Consider the following 18,537-nt stretch of genomic DNA (forward strand, 5'->3'; position numbering starts at 1 on the left):
TTTAGCCTTTAGTTTCTTCGGAGATCATTTGAAAAAAGTGTGATACGCTCCTTTGGAACCACAGCCTACAAAACCTCTTGTCTAATTAATTATTGGCCTAAGCATAGCATTGTATTTTGTATTCCCCCTCTTTAGCCTTTAGTTTCTTCGGAGATCATTTGAGAAAAGTGTGCTACGCTCCTTTGGAGCCACAACCTACAAAACCTCCCGCCTAATTAATTATTAGCCTAAGCATAGCATTATATTTTGTATTCCCCCTCTTTAGCCTTTAGTTTCTTCGGAGATCATTTGAGAAAAGTGTGCTACGCTCCTTTGGAGCCACTGGCTACAAAACCTCCCGTCTAATTAATTATTAGCCTAAGCATAGCATTGTATTTTGTATTCCCCCTCTTTAGCCTTTATTTTCTTCGGAGATCATTTGAGAAAAGTGTGCTACGCTCCTTTGGAGCCACAGCCTAAAAAACCTCCCGCCTAATTAATTATTAGCCTAAGCATAGCATTGTATTTTGTATTCCCCCTCTTTAGCCTTTATTTTCTTCGGAGATCATTTGAGAAAAGTGTGCTACGCTCCTTTGGAGCCACAGCCTACAAAACCTCCCGTATAATTAATTATTAGCCTAAGCATAGCATTGTATTTTGTATTCTCCCTCTTTAGCCTTTAGTTTCTTCGGAGATCATTTGAGAAAAGTGTGCTACGCTCCTTTGGAGCCACAGCCTACAAAACCTCCCGTTTAATTAATTATTAGCCTAAGCATAGCATTGTATTTTGTATTCCCTCTCTTTAGCCTTTAGTTTCTTCGGAGATCATTTGAGAAAAGTGTGCTATGCTCCTTTGGAGCCACAGCCTACAAAACTTCCCGTCTAATTAATTATTAGCCTAAACATAGCATTGTATTTTGTATTCCCCCTCTTTAGCCTTTAGTTTCTTCGGAAATCATTTGAGAAAAGTGTACTACACTCCGTTGGAGCCACAGCCTACAAAACCTACCGTCTAATTAATTATTAGCCTAAGCATCTAGGAGGGCAAAAGGTTGTTTTGACTTTCCATGCTAGAACTATCTACTGTTTAATTTAACTTTGTTGGGACGTGACTAGTGAAAATTCTAGATTAGACCCTAATTAATGAACAATTAATCCTATTAAAACATATAAATTTCAAATAGTATAATCATTTTAGGAGCCAGCTAAATTCAAAAAATCCATTATAAAAGATTTGGTGCTTATAAAATCCTTGTAACTTGAAGACACAATTTCGTAACGTCGATAAACGATACGTTTTTCCTTCCATTACAATAACTCCAAAAACTTTGACTTTTTATTATTATTATTATTATTATAAATAACCTTCAAGAGCGAACTCAAAGAAACAATTTGTTAATAAGCACAAAAATCATCTATGTCATATAGCATCAAGTACTAAAGCTCTCCCTGACTATGCTCCCTTTAAATTCAAAACTACTCCCATTTTTTGTTACGAAATGAGAAATGAAAAGTTACAGAATGGAAGGACCATGATACCTAAATGATAATGCCTAAATATATAGACTAGATGTACGTGGTGATCACTTAGTCAAATAAGTGCAGCAACAAAAGAACCAAAAATCCAAAATTGATGCAACTTAAACACCATAGGTCTAAAGTCTGGACGATATACATGTCTAAAATGAATAAGCTAAATGAAATACATCAAGTAACGCAAGCAAAGCACACAACAAATCTCCCCTTAACTCAAAAGGAATTTGATTGTCATGAGACATAAAAATGCACTTGACACTCAATGAGAAGTAAATCATCCACTTTGTCCAAAATATGTATCAAATGCATGATGAGTCTATAAGTTGATGGATTGGCATTTACAAAGAAATGCAATTACAGTGAATACCATTTAAAACATGCTTGTGTGAGTGTATGAATACGTCCCAATAAGCAAGCTTAAGACCTTAAATTTGTGAGGAGGCCAAGCTTTTACATGAAACTACAAATGGTAGTTAGACAACTTTCACAAGCCAAAAGTTTGACAACTTTCACAAGCCCAAAGTCAAACATTATTTCTAGGGTCTAGAGAGTCTCATACAAATACCCCTCTTAAGTGACGTAGCGCAGGCGGAAGGGATAAACAGTGAAAGAGAAACTTCGTTCTCAAACACAACAATCAACTCACAAGTTGAAAGGAAAACAATTTCAATTCAATGATTTTTCAATAATCCAGTTCTTACATTGTCTCTCTATTTATAGCAAAACCCTAAAAGCTTATAAATGAATAAAATAAAAATAAAAAGATATCATCAAATCTTCCTTAATGAATGAGATTTGATGGACAAAGTAATCCCACGATTTAAGGAAAAGAAAGACATGGCAATTAAAAAATAAAATATGGAAAGTGTGAGGTCCCACATCCCCTGGGAATGAGGATGTGCTTATATGTATAAATGCACCCTTTATGACACAACGCGTTTTAAAGCCGTGATGGCAATGAACCTATCAGAACTCCGCAGTGAAGCGAACCGCTGCGAGAGCAATCCCAGGATGGGTGACCTCCTAGGAAGTCTAATATGGGGAGCCAAAAGCGGACAGTATTGTGTCATTGGGGGTGGATCGTTACAGAAAGTCAACAAAATTCCCATGAAATCAGCAATGGAATCTTCTAGGGAATCCTAGGAAATCTGCATGACTGTTTCTCTCCAGAAATCCCGGTCTTCGTTTGATTCATAAGCAAAAGTCTTCAGCTCGGATTCACCGAGTTGGGTCTCGACTCTTTACCGAGACAACATTATCAACCTGTTGAAGCGCTTCAAAATCCTTCTGCTCGGATTCACCGAGCTGCGTCTCTGCTCTTCATTGAGACGACCTTATCAACTTGCCGAGGCGCTTCAAAATCCCCTTCTCGGACATTGTTCGAGATAATACAATTAATGCTCCGAGGCACCTCCTCGGGTTGTTCTACATCATTAAGTCATAGCACCAAATTGTATCCAAGTCCATTTTGATTAATTGTTTGCCTTTTTATGCAATAATTTAACAATGGCTTTTTCTATAAAGACATTTGATTTAACCCTACCTTATGAACACCGCCTTTTTCTATCACGCACATGTGCCTTATAAAGAACGGAGAGCCAAGTAAGAGACATTGTCATAGGTTCAGTTAGAGATGATCAATTTGATCTACAAAAAGATGTCATACTCTTGCAAATGATTGCCAACCAAACACTCACTCATAGTCGAGCTCAAATTTGTAGAAGTCAATATGTGCACATAAAAATAAGTTAATCCATCATAAAATTTAGGGAAAACTTCACTTACCATCCCTGATCTTTCATCACTTTTGGAATCATACACTTAAACTTTAAAAAGTGTTAATTTAGTATATGCATTTTTTTTATTAGTTTAGTTTCACCACTCCATTAAGATTTTCCGTTAAAACCTATCAAAATTCTCAAAATACCCATTTTTTTTTTAAAAAAGTAATAATTTCAAAGATTCAAGTATGAGTATCTTTGCAAATTTCGTTAAATCCTGACCAACGCCTAAATTCTTACAATTTTTTCTCTTTTTTTTTTTCTAAACAAAAATGATGGATATTTTAGAAATTTTGACACCCACTCCGTTAGGATTTAACGGAAAATTCAAACGAATGGGTGAAATTGAAAAAAATTGAATAATGAATACTCTAAATTGACACTTTTTAAAGTTTATGGGTATGATTGCAAAAGTGATGAAAGATGAAGGGTGAAAAGTGAAGTTTTTTCTAAAAGTTATTCTCATGCGAGCCGCAGAACTTGTTTAGGCGGCAGTTCGCCTTTAGATCTTCACTTGACTTTTAGAAACCTTGGGATGGCGACCCCAATAAGATACACACAACGAAGTCAAGGTGTGATTTAATATCACTAATCACAAATGAGAATATGAAGCATTCAAAAAGTGCAAAAACCACATAGGACCTTTCTTAATTTTCTTTTCTTTCTTTCTTTACTTTTTTGGTTCTTTTTATTATAAAAATCAAACAACACGCCAACAGGAAAAAAAAAAAAAAAAAAAAAAAAAAAATGTAACATGTAAGAAAAACAAAACTGGCATACCTTAGGATGATGACTGTGACTTTAAATGCAGTCCCAGGGATGGGACACAATGACCTAAGTTCATGCACAAAAAAGCAATGCCCTTCATCGACGAGTAGGTATGGTCAGATTTTCACATCTAAACCTTCTTGAATGTGAGTAGTGCATTTTGACTTCTACTTATAGAATCATTCAAAGAAGTCAACTTGGCCAGCCAATACATTATTGCTAACCTTAACTTGTTCTGCTAAGGCCATGAATTGTTTTACAAGTCCATTTTTTTATCATCCCTAAAATAGGAATTCTCATACTCGTAGTTACGACATCTCAATTAAAAATAATTTAGTCTAATGTAACAAACTTTACCACAATGATGGCAAGTAGGGACAAACTGATGCTGGACAAAGCTAAGATTGTTTTAATATCGTATGATAGCAACAAAAACTATGAATTGAAGATAGAAAAGAGAATTCAAAAAGAAAGAAAATAACAAATAGGGATAAGATAACCCCTAATTGCCTCAAATAAGTAAGCCGAGAAATAACTCTGAAAGACTTAAAATTTAATTGATGGATAAATGTCTAATAAATCCCTGAATTGGAGCGCCATTTGAATTCGATCCCTCACTTTTTAAAAGTAAGTAGTCGGTGCTTAACTTTTTTGCGAATTTGAAACATGTCATTCCGTCATTTTTCTAACCACCGTTAATGTCATGTCAGTATTTTCACCACATCATCTTAAAATATTATTATTTTATTTAATTATTAATTTAAAAACATAAAATATTATTATTATTTTTTTTTAAAAAAAAATAAGGGATTTAGGGAGGGGGTTGGCCTGCGAGCCACCCATTAGGTCTGGGGTGGCCCCTAGATCTAGGAGTGGCCTTCGAGCCACCCCCTGGATCCATATAGGGGTGGCTGCGCAGCTACCCCCGGTCCCCCGACTGCACGCCACTCCTAGATCCCGGGGGTGGCTCGAAGGCCACCCTTAGAGACGGCCACCTCTAGGGTGGCTCGCAGGCCACCCCCCTCTCCAAATCCCCTACATTTTTTTTTTAAAAAAATATATATATTTTAAGTTTTTAAATTAATAATTAAATAAAATAATAATATTTTGAAATGATGTGGCGAAAATGTTGACGTGGCACTAACGATGGTTAGAAAAATGTATGGAAAAATGACGGAATGACCTGTTTCAAATTCACAAAAAAGTTAAGCACCAAATACTTACTTTCAAAAAATGAGATTCAATGGCGCTCTGACTCAAGAATAATACAGTCATACCTTTATAAAGGTAAAGTTTGGGTATTTTCCAAATATAATACTTGGAGAAAAAGAAAGAAATAAAAATACAAAACATAACCGTAAACTTGGAGACATGGTGAAATTCTTGTACAAAAAATAAAAATAGGGTTAAATATAAAAAAGCCCCCTAAACTACCACTCTTTTTCCGGATGGCCCCCCAAACTACCATTGCTTGCATTTTGGCCCCCAAAACTATCAATTGCTTGTTTTTTTGGCCCCGTCCGTCAGTTTGTGCCGCGTAAGTGGATGGAAAATGAGTCACGTGCACGTGACTCTTATAACCCAAAAACCTGAAAATACCCCTCTCCTTACACTTTGAAATTCCCATTTCGCCTTTCTCAACAATACAACAATAATGGGAAAAAAAAAAAAAAAATTAGACAAACGTGAGCTACTTATTACCATTATACCATTTTGCCTCCAATTCGCCAAGCACCGAATTAGCTTGGGAGCGCATGTCACCTTCGTCATCAGTGTTGCTGCCTGCCGTCGCATGACCAAAATCCTCACTCTTGACGGCCTGTCCTTCGCCACCTTCTCCAACGGCTACGACGACAGGTTTAAACCCGATGACGATGTCAGCCACTACATGTCCGAGCTCAAGCGTCGTGGCTCCCAAGCTCTCAATGAACTTGTCGTGTCCAGCGCAAACGAGGGTCGCCCATTTACGGGCCTAGTCTACACAATCCTCCTCCCTTGGGCAGCGGACGTGTTGAGTGGACTTTACCTCCCGTCAGCGATTCTTTGGATTCAACCTGCCAAAGTTTTGGACATATACTACTACTACTTCAATGGTTTGGAGGAGATCTTTTCCAAAGCTCCAAGGATCACTACATCGAATGGCTTAAAAGTATAGCCATGGATCTTGTTCTTGTGAAAACAATAACAGTTTGGAGAATCGAATTTGCTCATGGGACCTTTGGTGTCAAGCATTATGGCTATAACCTTGTCTTCAAATTGAGCATTGTATTCTTTTACAAGGTCAATGGTCTTCTGGTGTGAAGCATGGTCCCCATGTGACATATTTTAACATGTCACGTTCATTCCAGCTTCAACCAGTTTCCATATCATTTCACGTGAGCTTGTGGAAGGACCAATTGTACATACTATCCTAGTTTTCCTTTGAGCATTCGAAGCTACCCTTTCCTGACCAAGAGTGAAATCACTAAACAGAAGCTCAAATGGAGAGTTCAATTTGTCAGCACCCAGAGCACCATTTGGAGAAGTGAGCCTCCCACGTTGGCCCTGCTTGTGTAATTTCCTGTCAGGATTTTTTCATATAATTGGACGTACATGGGCTTGACTCACTTTGGAGTTTTGTTTTTGTATGATTTTGATTTGCCAAACTAGATGATTACATGTAAAAGTGCTATAATGTCCACGATTCAGCAGATTATGTTGCCTCCTTTGGTAATGCAAAGTTTTAAGGTTCAACTCTTCAACTCATTTGAGTGGCAGCTGCATGTTGGTGCTACGAAGTTTTCAGATTATGGTTAGTTAGCAAAATAGGCCATTGTCAATTGGATTTATAGCTTTGCTTAGTTGAATAGCTTCTACAGAATGTTACCATTGTTACCTTGCAACCTCAAGTCCTCAATCATCTTGCCACCAATGCTTACAATATTTTTCCACACATAACAAAGGCTAACACACTTCACATTTTGTTTTACACACAAGAATCTGGATACAAAGATTTCTCTCAACCACTATGTTCTCATTCATCCAAAAAAACCAGTCTGTTCTCCCCTGTTCTACACAACATAAATAGAGGAGGAGACAGAAAGAGAATGACCAAGCCTCCTCTGTTTAAAACCACTCTATTATCCTTCACACCTGCACCGTGTTTGAAGGATTTGTAGGATGCTCGTCTCTATGTAGAAGCCTCCGTCGTGGAAGTAGACTAAGATGGGAAGCTTTTGGTTTTGGGCGGCCGTTTGGTGGAGTGTAGGGAGGTAGAGATGAGCAGAGATGGAGGGGTCGTGTGAAATTGTGTACCTGTCAACCACGTCCCGTATCACTCTTGGAACCAAAACATGAGTCTTTTTGTTGTTCTTGTATAGAAAACGTCGAATTTTTTCCATAGCTTTAGCCTCCCTCATGAAGTCAAATTCATATCCAATCTTGAATGGCACAAAATGACAAAGAATTAGTCTCCAGAAACTGATGATCAAATTCAGAGTCATGCAGAAGCAAAACTACATTTATGTAAATAGGAAAACATTACAATTAGAGCATAAATTCAACAAATAAGAATTTAAGTTTTCCACAACTAAGAAATAGACTCAACAACTAACATCTAACCTTTTCCAGGCACTATCATCCTCAGATGTACGGGAAAACCAAGCCAATATCATAAGTAAGATACAAAAAAACGAAGAAAAAGAAAAGAAAAGAGGAAAATGGTGATCTAAGAAAAAAAACCAGTGAGGAAAATGGTCATCCTCAGCCTACAGTTATTGGGAAGTTGTTCATAGGCATACCAACTTTTATAGGTTGTGATTCTCTTCAACAGCTAGTAGCCGTTGCTCGATTGTGATTCTCTTCAACTTTTCTAAGTTTTGTCTGGACGTGCGCTGGACTCGGTGACGATCATTGTGTATGATTATTTTCGAAATGGAAGTTCGTACAAGTTGGGTTTGGAATCGGTCATTGCTGGCAAGCATGGGGACGTGTTTGGGTTCGGAATGCTAGTGTTGGAAGCCGTTGTCAGAAAAAATAAGTTGGACTTGACCAGAGGCAAGGGAGAGGCGATGGGTTTGTTAGGGATTGCATGGAGCACGCATGAGAGGGGAGAGAAGGGTATTTTCGGGCTTTTGGGCTAAAAGAGTCACCTACCATGCACGTGACTCAGTTTCCATCCATTTAGACGACACAAACTGACGGATGGAGCCAAAAAAACAAGCAATTAGTAGTTTGGGGGCTGAAATGCAAACACTGGTAGTTTGAGGGGTTATCCGGAGAAATGGTGATAGTTTGAGGGGCTAAATTGTATTTAACCCAAAAATATATTATTCTAAAAATAATATTCAATTATTTTGTATGATTCATTCCATTTTTGGGCTGATCTTATTCAATAAATAATCTTCAAATCTTATGCCTCATTTTCTCATGCATCAGTCTCACCAGATTAAAAAGAATTCGTCCTCGAATTCAAATCATCTTTGCCTCGATCTTTTAGATGTCTAATCAATTCATTCCATTCTATACTTCTCAACACCAAAGCAACTTGATGCCAGAAGAAAGGCAACTTGCAATCTAGCTATCACAATATGACTCTGAATATTAGATCTGAAATTACTCGCACCAACTTAAGATGAAATAATATTCACAAGCTCTTAATTGATTGTAATAAATTCACTCTCCGTAATTTTTTTCCAAAATTTTTTAATTCTTTCTTGATCACGAAAAATCAAAATTTCTTCCAACATACTAAAACAAAAGTCAAGATTTTCTTTAGGAAAATTTGACATAAAATTTTCAATCTCAAGAAAATCAACATAATTAACTTTCAGAAGACCCATTGAGATATTTCACTCTTTGGACTTTCATTAAACACGTGACTATCCATTTTTTGTTCAACCTATTGAGCATATGACAAAAAACTTCCCTCTATAAGATCACTATTGATATATGTATCATAAGTTGATGGAGAATTCCAATCTACAAAACATTGATGTTGGTACAGTTTCCAGTTTGTTGACATGTCTCCTTTTCATTCGTTCTCTCCAATACCTACAAGACAATAAGATCAACACAAGAGCTTGTCGGGTGTGCCGACAGGGTCTCACTCTGATGCTTAATTCAAGTTCTAATAGACAAATATCTGAGAATATGAGAGTACATGAATATCAGAGAGATCACAGAGTTTTGATACCTGAGGTAGCAACCTATTTATAGGCATGTAGTTCTGATATAATTGGAGTACTCTGATTATAGTTCAATTAGGAGTCTAATCCCAAATTGCATGGGATTAGGTCTTATCTCTTGGGGAGTCTAGTTCGGGTAGAACTACACTTTAACTGAATCAGAACAGGCACCTTACACCATATTTTGTGAGATAAGATCATCTCGAAAAAACTGGGATAGAGCCCCTCTGGCATCTTTTCAGGTAGTTATGGATCAGGCCTATCCCATAAATTCCGGCTGTAATATCAAGATAAGAATCTCAGCATACTCTATCCATATCACCTCATAGTAGTCAAGAGAAATCCGATCCCGAGACCAACTGGATATGAACATTCCGTACGTATTCTTATTGTGTTCCTGCGACTAAAGTTCCGGGACATATTAGCAATATCAATCCTCAATTCTGGCAACCGAAGGATATTCTTGAGATTCACTAAGAAGTATTGGAGACTGTGACGATTGACGGGTCTTCATGGGTCTTTCTTTGGGTCGGTTGAACCGATTGGGCCCAGAATTCGGTCATGGGCTTGCTTGGGCTTTGAGAATGATAATTTTCCAAACAATTGAGAATGCTCTTCAACATCTTCTTCATGTTGAAACTCTTCATCCCGACCACGCTGTTCCCGAACTAGAATAGGATTCTGATACGGGTTCTCGAAATTGAATTATGAATCGTGACCGTTAATGTCGCAATACATCTCCATGTTTTGTGTTGCTAGACGTTGGGTTAACTCCACAACTTGCTGTTGCAAGTCTTCAATCATTACGTCTTGTACATTGCATTCATGGTAGAGAACTTCCTTATTCGGAACCTGTCCACGCCAACCACAACCACTAGCCATGAAAATTCACCTTAAGAAGACGCTAAGTTCTAATACCAAGTGACACAGGGCAAAATTAAGATTGTTCTAACAACGTATGATAGCAACAGAGACTATGAATTTAAGATAGAAAATGGAATTCAGGAAGAGAGAAAATAACAAATAGGGAAAAGATAACCCCTAATTGCCCCAAATAAGTAAACATATAAATAACTCTAAAAGACTTAAAATTTAATTAATACTTTAAAACTTCATTCCAAAATAAATACAGACCTTCCTTTATATAGGCAATGTTTGAGTATTTTTCAAATATAATACTTGGACAAAAAGAATAAATAAAAATACAAAAAATAACCGTAACCTTGGAGACAAAGTGAAATTATTGTACAAAAAATAAAATATATTATTCTAAAAATAATATTCAAATATTTTGTATGATTTTGTCCATTTTTGGGCTGATCTTATTTAATAAATAATTTTCAAATCTTATACATAATTTTCTCCTGCATCACAAACCTACAAATAGGGTACCTTCTATGAGGAGGTTTGGACTTAGGCTTAGACACAACGTCACAAACAAACTTTTTACCCTTATACTTGGAAGCAAAAATGAAAACAAGTTTTCTTTTAGTGATAGGAGGAGAACGTGATGAAGAAGAGATGGAAGATCTCATAGTAATAAATCTTTGACATTCTCCATCACTATAAGGCCTTTAAGAATTCAATAATGGGATAATTGCATCACTGGTCCTTGAGGTTGGCCTAAATTACAAATCACTCTCCGTGGTACAAAAAGTTCATGGAGGGTCCTTATGGTAAACTATAATTACGAATCACTCCTTGAATCTGTTTTCCGTTCACCAAGTTAACAGATTCCATTAGTTTGTCACGTCATACCTAATAGGATATCGATAGGTGGCCACCCCAGGCCTAGGGGAGGCTGTGCGTCACCTCTCAAACGTGGCTGGCCACCCCCGGCAACCACCCATTTTCTATTTTCTATTTTTTTAAAAAAAAATAATTTTTAAGTTTTATTTATATTTTTTTATTGTAGTGGACACATGTCGATTTTTTATTGGGTATGACGTGTAACAACCCGACTAGACACACCAATGCAATATAACATAATGGCGTGCGTGGAATGGCACGTTATGCCGTACTTGTGAAACCTTACACAAACATAGCCAAATCAATCTAACTAAACCTGAAATATAAATTTATCTCAACATCACCTCAGAGACAATAGTCTCGCAGCGGAATACCTATTTTATCTCATTTTTTTTTTCTTTTTTTTTTTTTCATCCAAAGACATCTCACAATATACATAACATAATCAGAGCTAACAAGAGACATTTATCTTGATAAACGGTTACATTGTATCATTACAAAACAAGACAGTCTAAACACATGTGCCACATGCAGCATGATCCCAAAACTACATCATAAGTGTGTGTGTTACAAAAAATGATGTAAACAAAAGATTGACTAAAAAGTTAGTCAAACGATCCCAAGGCACCTAATGGCCTCATCCATAGTAGCCTAGGTATAAGGTTACAGAGTCAACATCCTCATCTTCTTCCTCATTACCTGCAACAACAACGTCTATGCGATTGTAGGGGGTTGTTAACCACAATAACATAGGCGGATATATGAGTCCACATTTCTCAGCAATATAAGAACTCATTAACTTAAAACAATAAGTCGTCTTTAAGTTTCTACTGTGAGTTTACAATATTAGCTATACTGAATTTTATGTTTCACTATAGTAAACCATAGCTAATGAAGTAGACACTATAGGGAAATAAATTTTTTACAAATTACCTTAGTTATAAAAATTAACTTATAACTCAACTATACACATACATCATGTATTCTACATCATTGAGTGGAACACTAGCATATATGCACATTTCATAAACATCAATCCTTAACTCAAGAAAACCATTTTGTAATATATTAACACAAAACATATGCAACACCTTCATTCATTATTTTCATTATTTCTTGTTATGTTTCATTCTTTTCTCACATAAGGGCCTGTACTCCCTTCGACTTACAAGAGGCTCGTACTCCTCTGCGTTTATGGCTGATGGGGCCCATACTCCCCACAATTAACTTCTTCAATTGTATTACAGCACTGGGGCCCGTACTCTCGATATTATTATTAAGTTAACAACACTGTGTGGCCCATACTCCACACATGTTGGGGGCCATAGCCCCAAATGCATTAGTCTCTTATTCTCATTTTCGTAATCTTAACTCTTTGTTTTGCATTCTTGTTTTCATCATCATTTCTTATCACATTTTCATCATTCATTACATACACATTCCAACAATCATATGCAACATCATGTTATTTATAAAAAGAAATTATTCTTTACTTTCACAATCAAACCATATCTAACATCTTTTCTTTAACTTATTTTTGACACATCTCATATCACGTATAAAGCACGTCTAACCCATTCTCTTTTCAATACACATTTCATTTATAAAGCATTTAAATTCTTAGGGCACAGTAAGTAATTATACTTACAAATCCCCAACTTTAGAGAAGTTATCCCCCAACTCAAGCACAACTACAATGTAATATTGCCCCAAATATTAAATTCACATTTATAACACAATTCTATTAATCCTAGTATGACCTTTAGGACCTAAACACAACATGTAATAATTATCCATGAACCCATGGAAATTTAAGGTTAAATCAACACATTAAGTGTAATCATCACAGCCAAACAATATTCCTAATGTTTAAACACCAATAACCCCACATTAACTAAACTATAGAAATTGGGGGTTTATGCCTACACTTTAATAATTTTGAAATTGAAGTTTCAACCTAACAATAAAACAATCCAAAGCTTGAATATCATGTATGAATTCATTACACACAAAAACCCCATGGCAATTTCAAGAATTTCATCATATACCCAAAATTTGACCTAACTTAGAAAAAAATTAAGGTTTTGAAATTACCTCAAGATAATTGGTAGATTGAAAGTCCTAACACCAATAATCGTTACCCAAAGCTCAAATGTGATGGAGGACTTGAATCCAAGCTCAACCTATAATTTTACACGCGAAAGAGAGTAAGAAAGAGGGCTGAAATTTTGAAATTTCAGCTTTGAAAAACTTGTTTCATCCACCCAAATACAACCTTTAAGCTTTGCCTTTCAATGGTTGTCAACACTCATACCCATAGCCAAGCTTTTGTCAAAGAGGAAGAGATAAAAATGAGAAAGGGAGAGAGACTTACACTTCACCACTCTACTTGCACTGCCATGAATAAATTCAGCTCACTAACTATGCCATAGCCCCCACTGTAAAGATGAGAAAGGAGGAGAAGAGGAGAAAAAGAAAATTTTGGGGAAATAAGGGTGCTGGTGCTGCCTTGGGCGATAAAGAGACCGAGTGTGTCTCTTTTGTTTAGTGATGGGGCATATCACGTGTAAGAGGGTGAGAGCAGTGTGCCATGTTAGACAAAAATAAAGGAAAGAGGTGTGGTCCATTTTTTTAAGTGAGAAAAGTCAACTAGTGGGGAAATGAGAGAGTTATGCGTGAACCAAAGAAAAGAGAAGCCAAGGTTGTGTGATTACCAAGATACCCATCTAGTTTAAGTGGGGAACGAGGACAATGTAGGCCTAAAACTTGTCAATCTACACTTGGGCCAAAATAATAGTTTAATTCTCTCTTATTATTGGGCCACCATTTCCAAGCCACATAAGACCATAAGATAAAATAAAACTATCTTATATTATTAACCACACTAATCCCATATATTTTTATTTAATTGTAATTAACCTATTAAATACTTTCTTGGGTGTTACATGACGTGACAAACTAAATGAATCTGTTAACTTGGTGAACGAAAACCGGTTCAATGAGTGATTCGTAATTATAGTTTACCATAGGGACCCTCCATGAACTTTTTGTACAACATTGAGTAATTTCTAATTTAGGCCAACCCCAGGGACCAATGGTGCACTTATCCCTTCAATAATTTATCAAGTTGTACACTAGATATATATATATATTTTTTTTCAATTAGGTTTTAGAATTGTCAAGTTCATTCTCAAGTGTCTCGATTTCCTAATTAAGCACACAGTTCTCCGTTTTCAATTTATCAATCAAAGCATGTAAATCATCAAGTTTAGCAAGTAAAGATTTTGTTTTAAGCTTAACTTTACTAAGCGTTTAAAGGGAGATTTTATTAATTTCCATCAATTGAGCACATTCCTAAAATAACTTATTATAGGCCATCTTAAGTTTATCCCCATCCTTAGAATCATCCTGAGATGACTCAATATGGTCAAATGTTCTACCTAAGTAGACCCATTACCACTTCTTACAGAAGCTGTAAAAGTCAATGCAATTTCTATTATCACCAAGAGAGTCATCAATGTTTAACTCATCCCTCAATGTAACTTTCATGACTTTTATTTTAGACTTCTTATAATTTCGACATATCTGACTATGTCCAAAACCAGCGCACCCATGGCATTTGATGTCTAGGGTATTCTTATATTTCTCTTCCTAAAGTCTCTTATAACGGGATAACTTACACTAAAGGACTACGATTTTTTCATGATAACAAAGGTTAAGGATCTCACTTAGGAAATTAATCCAAACAAAATGAACGAGACTCTAATACCAATTGAAAATTCTACATTAAACGCTAATTAACAATTAATCCCAATTAATGACCAATTAATCAAATTACCACATATAAAATAACCACAAACACAATATGCAAAAATAAAATAAAATGAACACACTGCTTTGGTAACGAATTGGAAACCTATTTGAAGAACTCTTCAAATGGTAAAGCCACTCTGGGAGCCAGCTAACTCCAAAGGTAACCACTATAGAAGCCTTAATGTTATAGATTGTTCTACCTATAAAAACTTTGTAACCTGAAGACCTGATCTTGTAACCCCGATAAACAATGTGTTCACCTCTCACTACAGTAGCTCTAGGACCTCTGATCATTTAATATATGGATTAGCTTCACAAACGAACCTTTTGAGCTTCACAAACCAAAATTCAGGTGGTTGCAGGTTATTCTTTGGTTTGAAAGGCTAATAAGAAACTAAGAGAATGCTTTGATCTGTTTAGACTCAAGAACAAGAATAAAAATCTCCAAAACAATTGAGAAACAACCTCTCTTGATCTATGAAAGTCATGGTAGCTGTGCTTATATAGAGGTGAAAAATCAAGGGTTTTAGGTAAAAGTCAATTAAGTTTCAAACACTCAGTGGCGAATCTTGATTGATCGAAGCTCAAACTCGATCGATTGAGTTGTTAGGGTTTCAAGTGAAAAATTTGCAATTTCACTATCTCAGTCGACTGAACCTCTTGGGTTTTACTACTTGATTGTTGTGCATCATCTCTGAATCACCTTGGTCGACCAAGGATCAATTGAACCATTCTATCAAGATTTTCAGACTTCTATTGATAGTCTTTTTTGACTTAGTAAAAATTAGAATTGAAAACTATTTGTTAAATACAAAGTTATAGAATTTTGTGTCAGCTTTTCAACGCCACCAAGTTTTCATTCATCTTATGTCGGAATTAAAAAAATATCATTTTTTTTTTTAATCCGACTAGGTCTATGTTAGACAACATACATAAACTTGAATCAGCATGTCTTGGCTGGATCACCCCTTCAAAATTTTGATATTTCAATATTCGATTGACGAAATTATTATTAATCAAGTCTTTGTTTATTCTAGGGTATACTTTCCATTGTTTGTTCTACCCATTTTTATTTACGATGTTTTCTTTAATCAAGAGTATTATAAATTTTATTCTCATGATTTTAATGCTTTCTCTTTGATTATTAGAGCAAAGCGAACTTATTAATTATGGGTTTTGTTGGGGTATTATAAGAATTGTCTTGGTGGCCTGGTGGGCCTCTCTTTTAGGTGGCCCATAGCTACATGATTGATTTCTTCTTATTTTTCGGCTCAAGTACAATTCCTTTAAAATTAGCCTTTAACACCATTATTTAACTTTTAGAATAGGGAAGTGAAATCATAAATGACAAAAACCAATTCGCTATAGGTTACAACAACATAGGACGACAAATTAAGTAACTTTCATAACTTTTATTTTAGACTTCTTATAATTTCGACATATTGTTTGAATATGTCCAAAACCAATGCACCCATGTATAGGGTATTCTTATTTTTCTTCCCCTAAAGTCTCTTATAATGGGATAACTTATACTAAAGGATTGCGATTTTTTTTTTTTATGACAACATAGGTTAAGGATCTCATTGAGGAAATTAATCCAAACAAAATGAACGAGACTCTAATACCAATTGAAAATTCTACGTTAAATGCTAATTAACAATTAATCCCGATTAATGAACATTTAATCAAATTATCACATATAAAATAACCACAAACACAAAATGCAAAAATTAAAATGAACACACTGATTTGGTAACGAATTGGCCGGAAACTTATTTGAAAAGCTCTTCAAATAGTAAAACCACTCTGGGAGCTAGCAAACTCCAAAGGCAACCACTATAGAAGACTTAATGTTATTGGTTGTTCTATTTATAAAAACTTTGTAACCTGAAGACCTGATCTTGTAACCCTAATAAACGTGTTCACTTCCCACTACAGTAGCTCAATGACCTATGATCTTATTCTATATGGATCAACTTCACAAACTAACCTCTTCCACTTCACAACCGAAACTTCGGTGGTTGCAGGTTATTCTGTGGTTTGAAAGGCTAATAAGAAACTAAGAGAATGTTTTGATCTTTTCAGACTCAAGAACAAGAATAAAAATCTCAAAAACAACTGAGAAACAACCTCTCTTGATCTACGAAAGTTGTGGTATGATATGCTTATATAGAGGTGAAAAATATAGAGTTTTAGCTAAAAGTAAATTAAGTTTCAAACACTCAGTGGCGAGTCTCGATCGATCGAAGCTTAAGCTCGATCGATCGAAGCTCAAGCTCGATCGATCGAAGCTAGGGTTTCAGGTGAAAAATATGCAATTTCACTATCTCAGTCGACCGAACCTCTTGGGTTTTACTACTTGATTGTTGTGCATCATCTTTGCATTACCTCGGTCGACGAAGGATCAACTGAACCATTCTATCCAGATTTTCAGACTTCTATTGACAGTCTATTTTGACATAGTAAAAATCGGCATTGAAAACTATTCGTTAAATACAAAGTTATAAAATTTTGTGTCCGCTTTCCAACACCACCAAGTTTTTATTCATCTTATGTCGGAATTAAAGACACCGTTTTTTTTTTTAATTCGACTAGGTCTATGTTGAACAACATACGCAAACTTGAAGAATTTTGGTATTTCAATATTCAATTGACGAAATTATTATTAATCAAGTCTTTATTTATTGTAAGGTACGCTTTCCATTCTTTGTTTTGCCCATTCTTATAACACTGTTTTCTTTAATCAAGAGTATTATAAATTTTATTCTCATGATTTTAATACTTTCTCTTTGATTATTAGAGCGAGCGTATTTATTAATTAGGGGTTTTGTTGAGATATTACAAGGGTTGTCTTGGTGGGCCTCTCTTTTAGGTGACCCATAGTTACTGGATTGATGTTCTTTCTTATTTTCGGCCCAAGTACAATTCTTTTAAAATTAGCCTTCAACACTATTTATTTAACTTTTAGAATAGGGAAGTGGAATCATAAATGACAAAAACCCAATTAATCCCCTGTAGGCTAGAACAACACAGAACAGCAAACAACCCACAGCCCATCAAAATCTCTCATCCTAAAGAACATGCAGCAGGCTTCACCTTCCTGCCACCAACTAATTAGAGCAGAGCATATAGGGAGATGATTGTGGTACAATCCTTTTGTACAATTTTGGTACAACCCACTCACAATGAGGTGGGGTCCATACACGTGAGCCCCACCTCATTATAAGTGGAGTTGTACTAAAGTTGTGATGGAGTTGTATATTTATCATTTTCCGAGCATATAATCCCGTCGCAAGTAGAAGCTCCCAAAAAAAATAAAGAAAAAGAAAAAAGAAAAAAAGAAGAAAAAGGGAATAAAAGGTGTAAGTCGACCCGCCGTACAAAGCGAGCCACGTGACGCGGTCGATTACCATTAGTGGAGGTCAGAATCGGAGACGACTTGTGATTGGCTAGTGGCGCACGTCATTGTACGATGATTGTTGAGACTGTGTATTTTTTTTTTTTTTTGAAGGGGTTGAGACTGTGTATTAACTACTCTCTTCTTCATTTGTACAGTGGAGCTTTTACAGAGTCTATACATAAAATAATGAATTTTAATTGTTTGCTCGACTTTGTCTGTCTCAATCTTGGCTTAGCTTTTTCTTAATTTTACCAAAACAAGACAAGAGCGAGGGATGTGAATCTTTTATTTTAGGTAATAATTTGCTTTTTATTCTTTTTCTTTTTTAGTGGGGTAAAAGAACTTG

At 35.8% G+C, this 18,537-nt stretch overlaps 1 long non-coding RNA gene across 1 annotated transcript; it reads right to left on the reverse strand.

Moving 5' to 3' along the window:
* Positions 1-11,425: 11,425 nt before the first annotated feature.
* LOC133861752 (uncharacterized) lies at positions 11,426-13,576 on the reverse strand. Its single transcript, XR_009899073.1, has 3 exons — positions 13,353-13,576; positions 13,073-13,161; positions 11,426-11,692 (listed from the first exon to the last, which is right to left on the reverse strand). It is a non-coding gene; the product is annotated as an uncharacterized LOC133861752 (long non-coding RNA).
* Positions 13,577-18,537: the final 4,961 nt, after the last annotated feature.

The sequence above is a fragment of the Alnus glutinosa genome, chromosome 2 (assembly GCF_958979055.1).
Source record: "Alnus glutinosa chromosome 2, dhAlnGlut1.1, whole genome shotgun sequence".
Classification (NCBI taxonomy): Eukaryota; Viridiplantae; Streptophyta; class Magnoliopsida; order Fagales; family Betulaceae; genus Alnus; species Alnus glutinosa.